Here is a 7,085-nt window from a genome sequence, read left to right on the forward strand (position 1 = left end):
GATTTATTTACCTTTAGTCTATGGTTGGCATAGATTTATTTGAATAAAACAGAAAATATTACTGATTGCAAAACTGTTAATCATATTGTTTTAATGAAGCTGTTTAACACATTGAATAGCAATGTAACAACACACAGAAAATTAGCTTGTTTGCCATTATTAATGATAGATGATGCCTGCAGTTCACCAAAGTGGTTCATTTGAGCAGTTCTCTGACGTAAGAACTTGGGCTCCTCGAGGGAAGTCTTCACTTGCATGGTCTGATGATTCAGCATAGAAGTCCATACAAATAGCAAAGCACCTTAAAAAGGAGCCTTATTTAGCTTACAGTACTGTAATGCACCTCCAAATTATTTCATTCAGATAAACAAGGCAAAAATTTAAGGGCAGAACAAAAATTGCTTGTTCCAATAACAAATAGCTTGAAAATAGTTACAAAAGAATCATAGGCCAAGATGCTGAAATGTGACAATATAAAAAAAGTAAGCTATCAGCAGTTATTTTTACTTTAAGTGCTGAATTTTAAAGAAGGAACAGCTGGTAAATTTCTCAGCTACCCACTGCGCCACCAGGGTTAAGGTTGGATTGATCAAATAGCTGTCCCGGGCAAGGAAGGTACTTATGGGGTACTTGAAAGCGAAGGGGAACTATAGTTCTCAGCTTCTTGAGAACAGCCAGACTGTATTGGAAATGCTTATAATATGCCTCTACAGCTACTGCTGAGGATGACAAGTGGTAGGAGTAACTAATGCTTCAGAATCATAGATTTGCCTTGAAGAAAAAAAAGCACTGCAGAATCATTTCTGAGATCAAGAAATGGCAAAGTGAATACAGAGTCACTGTAATTTTGCATTATTTTTGCTGAAGAATGAAGTCCAAACTTGCTTTCTTTTGCTCTGTCAAACAATATGAATGTGCTGGGTGTACTTCTTTCATAGAGTTAGTTTGAATCCAAATTTGCTAATAGTAGATACTGTAATAGTTACTGTGACAACATGTTTAATACAGCAAAGAGAATGTTTCTCTGGAAAATGCTGATCCAATTATAATTATGTTATAATTTTAACTTTCACTACAAATTGTGTAAAAATAAAAAATAAATAAAGGAAGAGTGGACTTAAAATGGTGCAAATCATAATCTTTAGTGGTCTTTGGTCAATCAGTCTCTTGAAAGTAACGTAAAGTTTCATGGTAGGCCAGAAATGCACTGCTAAACTTTCAGCCAGAAGGAGGCTCTCTTGCCCTTTCTTTTTCAGCATAAAAGCAACTAGCATAATTTAAGCTTAAGGCTGTCTGAGTTACAACAGCCCTTTGCTTGCTGGACACAAGATTTTCCAGAACCTCTGCAGGGCAAAGTACTAGCAGATCTGCTCTGATAACCATTTAGTCAGTTATTGAATAGGATACTCTTTTGGTAGGATACCCTGCCAAAGCTAACACAGCTTCTTTATGCTGCTCTGACAGCATAAAGATGTTGTCATCTATATGATGTGAAGAAATTCTACAGAGCATGTGAAACTTCTTCAGCTTGGAATACAAAGCAAGAAATGACATTCTGTAGCCTTCTATTACCAATACTGCAGTAATACAAAAAATACTTTCATGTATGATTCTTTAAAAGGATCTGATAATGCTGTATTATGTTGAGGCCACCTTGTGGCATTATGTAAGTAGAATTCAGATTGGAAAAAACAACACAATTTAAGAGTGCATACCAAGAAATAATGATATTAAACTGTTTGTATTTTTGGAACACCAAATGTCTTGGTGATGTATCACTCTAGCATTACGTAACTGATTATAGGTGGTGTCCCTATGAGCAACAATACAGAAATCCAAGCACGCATATAGTACCATTCTGTGTGGCACTGCTTGTTCTGTAGTCAGCTTAATGTATGATGTAGTTCTTAGATATGCTGCATGCTTGGGTTATGCACAATTACTGCTTAATAGAGACATAGGGTCAACTTCCATAGTAAATCGCACGTGAAGGCCTCAGAATACTGTAAGGACAACTTCCAGGTCACAGTCATCTTACACCCATATTTGTTGTTCTGCTTGCAAGAGGGGGGTCTGGAACTTTTTAAAGCAGGAAAATTGTACTGCTTTTTCTACAGAAAAAGCTGTCCAAAGCCTTTGCTCATATCTGGTTTTGTCTGGTTGTGATTGACTGAACTGTACCTTACTGAACTCAGATTTTCATTTTTGGGAGAGGAAATCTAATCATTAGACAAAACCAGATATCATCTGGCAATCTGAATTTCAGCAYTTGCTAATCACACTTATTAAGTGTGCCTGTCAGCTCTGTTGAGTACTTCAGGGTAGGGGAGACTACTTTTGCTAAATTGTACAGTGGAAAATGGTAATGCAGAGTGTCAGAGTACAAGAGACATGTTTCATGACTTAGTGGAGGTTCTTTAACACACAGCAAACCGTTGGGGAAGGCATCTGAATCTCAACAATGTCCAATCAAGTTTGTCCCAGTCAACTTGAGGTGAAAGCAAACAAGAGATGGATGAAGGTTGGCTCTTCCAGGCAGAAAATTCTTTAGGCATACATACCGGCTCTAAAATGTGCAGATGGATGCATTAGAAATGCAGCTTATTCAGACAGATATTAAGTTTACAGGCATTAGGAGTTTTTCTGCCCTTACATGCAAGTCCGTCAGACATGGAGTGCAGGACATGGAGGCAACCCTTTCAAAGCAGGCCAAGACGTGGTATGTGTGCCTTCTGGCCCCAAGTCAGAAGCAGAATGATCTCACGGAATCCGATATTCACAGCAGTACAAACACTGTCACAGAGTCCAGGCTCTGATATCAACTTGTTCTGTTTTGTTCTTAACATAAAGATTGCACCAAGTAAATATTTCTAGTGCAGCACTGTAAATTGCCAGTAGATGGCGAAATGATTCCACTTTACAATAGTTTTTTAAAAAGAGCAATAACAAGGGAAATACGCTACACCATTGTTGTTAATTCTGTATTTAGTTGTAGTAAAGCTGCTTGCACAGGAGAGAGCTCATGTAAATGAGTTGGCTGTTGTCTTTCACAGTGCCTTTATGCTGGATTTTTACATCTACTTTCAGTTTGTTTATTCTCATAAATCTGCCTGCTTAGGCGGGTATTTAGATCTCTTCTCACCTCTGATTAGTTTCTCAAAAAATACACCGTCAGCAATAAAAAAGAATAACATTCTCCAACACAAGTAACATATATTGCAGGGGGTAGAAAGATCTTCCTCAGTGAAAAGTTCCTATCTGCAACTGATAAGAAATCTGAGAGTCTTCCAAGGACTCCTGCTGTACTAAGGCTGCAATGCTTGGTTCTGTTACCAAACTATAAATATGAAATAATAAAGGGGTTTTTATTCCTGATTCTTGCAGGATTTTTGTCCTATTCACAGACACACAATACTTCTGATGCTTGATTTTTCTGAAATAACCAAAAAGTGATGAGTTTTGTGTAAAATTATATCCTCCCTTGGGAGGGCCGCTGGGTAGAAAGATTTGCCTCAGTGAAAAGTTCCTATCTGCAACTGATAAGAAATTTGAGAGTCTTCCAAGGACTCCTGCCATACAATGACATACAGGATGCTTTCCCAAGGTTAGTGAGGATGACGGCTGCTTTAATAGCTAGAAAATGACTGAGTCATTATGGGTAACTGTGAAGGACAAGACCACATCAGGAACTAAAACAAATACTATATATTATTTTCCTGGTTGTGTACACTGACTAGAAACCATTTCCCAAGGAAGCAGCCTGAACTGCAGCTGATAAAAGGTTAACTGGTTGCGAGAACTCTCCCTACAGCTTTCCTGATACAGTCTTTAACACCTCCAACACATAACTGACACAGAAGCTAGATTTTCAAAGGATCCAAATTACCTGATAGTTTCTTTCTCAGTGGGCAGAAACTTGAATAATTGCCTAAATACACATCAATTATCAATCCTATCTAAAAAGGAAGGGAACAAGATGCTGGAGGCCTAACAGTATTAAGGTATCCTGCTGTCTGTTCTTGTCTCCACCCAAGAGATTTTGTAAAACAAAAGTATAGATGTGTGTACATGCATGTATCCTACTACTTCTAGAAATTTTGAGAAAGTGTAAGATGACAAGGACTCAAAATATATTTGAACTGTTAATATTTTACAGAAGCTCAAATCTCTAACATGATTTAAGCAACTTACAATATAAATACAACTACAGATAATGACTGCCACATTTACTTCAACTCTCTCAGTTTTGTTGCTTGTTCTGACAATATTTCTGGGACGTAGTTATGTGGACTCTGATGCACGTATAATTATTTGATCTTTACATCAGTCAGGCCTATGTCTTTGGTTCCATAGAACATTTGCAAACCAGCATTGCTTATCTGGCATACTAGGTATTGCTTGATTACCTATGTAGCAGTTAGGGGACTGGCTCAAAGAATACAGTAAGATTATAGTCATATCGCCAAAGCTGCTCCCTGTTTGTCTGCTGGAAGTTGACAATCCTGCATATGGCTGGCTGAATGACACATGAACCAGATTTTCAGCTGCTGTTGTTTCTAGTTCAGTTTATTAAAGTAAACCAATACCAATGTCAGGTTAAGGTTCATATTTCCAAACAAAAGCTGGTATTTAAATACCAGCCAAAGTGGTATCAGCTTTAAGAAAAAGTGTTCAGAGCAATTGCACTAAAATGTTCAAAGGTGAATTAAAGTTTAGAAAAATGCTTTACTAATGGTGAACTATGAGCAAAAAATTTATTTGTTGCTAAAAATATACTAGCAAAACTTTTGCTAGAATTCAGGCTGTGAAAAGCATTCAGCACAAAAATAAGTTCTAACTACTAAATTTTTATAAAATCCTTTTCCTCGTGGAGGAGAAAAAACTCTCAGTATTTAAGGCTTTTTACCAGGGTCCCAGAATAGATGATTCTTTGTAAACAGCTATGGTGCTCGTAGATTTTGATGCTGCATTCAGATAGCTCAGCAGGATTTACTGTCTCTCCTCTGCTCTTCAATTTGCACATGATACCAAAAGTGACAAGAATCTGGAGTTATGGATTTCAGTGTTGTAAGTATGATGATGACATTACATTAGTCTAGACCTGCTCTTTGTTCAACCCATTAGGGACTGTCAGGTCTCATTCATCTGGTTGACAGTTCTATAGAATTAGCGACAGCTGCTTGAAGCAACTCAACCAGACAAAACTGAGAATACGCTTGCGTGCAGTCTAGAACTTTTCAGAAGCTTATTGTCAGTTTCTACGTATCTGCTGCTCAGGGGAGTGAAGCCATCAGTGAAGAGACAGCTATAAAACACAGAGATCATTTTTGACTGCACTTTCAGGAGGCTGATGAAGTTGTCCCAAAGGAACTCTTATAACCTTTAGATTTTCCAAGAAGATTATCATTTTGTTCACAGGCAACCTCCTACACGTTTGTGAAAGTGCTTGCTACATCCAGACTAGGTTTCCCTGCAAAACAAGTTCTAGTTCCCTGTCCACAAGTTCTAGTTTTGCATCAGAAACAAAATGTATTGATATAAATCACGAGTTAAATGAAGATGCTCAAGGCTTTGATTAAAATGACCATTTTTAATCTATTGTTTCTGTAAGCTTTTCTGTAAATTTTTCTAGAAAAAGCTTGATTCTTGAATAGGTAACTATTCAAATTTAATTTACATCTTAATTCTAAACAGATCCTTCTGTTACCAAAGAAATACGTTTACTTATTTATATTATTTATTATGCACTTACGTTCTTTAGTTTCACATCTGTGTCCTTCCAGACTTTTTGTAGCAAATTACATTATCCTTTGTGTTTGCTCATAGATTGGAAGAACAAAGTGCCCTTTTCTGCCATTTCAATGCCCACTTTATTTATCAACTTGGAATGAGTGAGTTGTTGAACAATAGTGGACAGACAAATCTAGGCTGCATAAATTATCTGTTCCACAGAGTCAAAAATAGCTCTGCAAGACTTTTTTTAGTGACCACGCTGCTTTTAGGGTCAAAGACCACCAGCTACAAGATCTGAAAGGTCTCCACGCTGCTTTTAGGGTCAAAGACCACCAGCTACAAGATCTGAAAGGTCTCCACGAAGTGCCGGCTCTGGTGCGTCTGCATCACCTCTGGAAATAACAATGATGGAGAGATGCCCCAGTGGCCCTGCACATGGCTTGATCTCAGGAGCACCCTGTAGCGCAGTCTCTTCCCCGGGAACATAGGTCACACTGCGGCAAGGCCAGGGCAGCTCCTGCAGCCACTTCGGTCCCGCGCTGTAAAGCCTGAGCTCAGGAGGAGGCAGAGCCGCAGACGCCCCGGGGCTGTTTCAGCCAACAAGACCTGCCGTGGCTGAACGGGGTCTACTCGTATCACCCTGAATAACACAAAACTCCAAGTATCTGCCTACCTCGAATAACAGAGTTCACTGCGTCTGAAAACAAGGAGCGAGCTGCTTCCCAATTTCAGAGCAGGCTGACGAGGTGTGAAGGGAGGAAGGCACGGACCAGCTTTTACAGGACTATCTGCTTTCAGAGCAGCCCCGAGGCTCCGGGGCACGCGTCCCCCTCCCCCCCCCCGGCACCCGCCCTAACGGACGACGCTCTCAGCCCCGCCCCGCAGCAACAGAACGACCGGGGCTGGCAAAAGCCTCCTCAAGGCCCTCAGCGCTCGCTGCGGCTCCCGACACGGCGGCACCCAGCCGGTCCCGCAAGCTGCCACCGCCTGCCCCGGCTGCCCTCCGCCGGGCTGCCCGCGCCGGGTCCCCGAACTGCTCCAAGAATCACCGAGCCGCGGGGGAGGCAGCTGCTCACCTCCTCCGCCCGGCCAAGCGCCCGGCACTAGAGCGCCCCAGCGCCTCACCAGAGTGAAACAGACAGCGCAGTTCCGCCTCGGTACCCGTCACGCACGAAAACGTCGCTCGCTCCTATCGGCGAGTGTCCGTCACGTGACCTGCAGTAGCGTCACTCTCTCAAATACGCTTGCGCAGAACGGACAAGGCCCTTTCGGCCCGCCTATTGCGCACGCGCAGCAAGTTCGTCGCCCGGCTCTCCGCGCTGGCTTCCTCCCCCGCCGCGACGTKCCGCGTT

At 41.2% G+C, this 7,085-nt stretch overlaps 1 long non-coding RNA gene across 1 annotated transcript; it reads right to left on the reverse strand.

Annotated features, from left to right (window-relative positions):
• Positions 1 to 58: 58 nt before the first annotated feature.
• On the reverse strand, positions 59 to 2,741 carry LOC112971046. Its single transcript, XR_003255238.1, has 2 exons — positions 2,654 to 2,741; positions 59 to 2,566 (listed from the first exon to the last, which is right to left on the reverse strand). It is a non-coding gene; the product is annotated as an uncharacterized LOC112971046 (long non-coding RNA).
• Between the last annotated feature and the right edge of the window lie 4,344 nt (positions 2,742 to 7,085).

The sequence above is a fragment of the Apteryx rowi genome, unplaced genomic scaffold (assembly GCF_003343035.1).
Source record: "Apteryx rowi isolate R43461 unplaced genomic scaffold, aptRow1 scaffold_424, whole genome shotgun sequence".
NCBI classification, from domain to species: domain Eukaryota; kingdom Metazoa; phylum Chordata; class Aves; order Apterygiformes; family Apterygidae; genus Apteryx; species Apteryx rowi.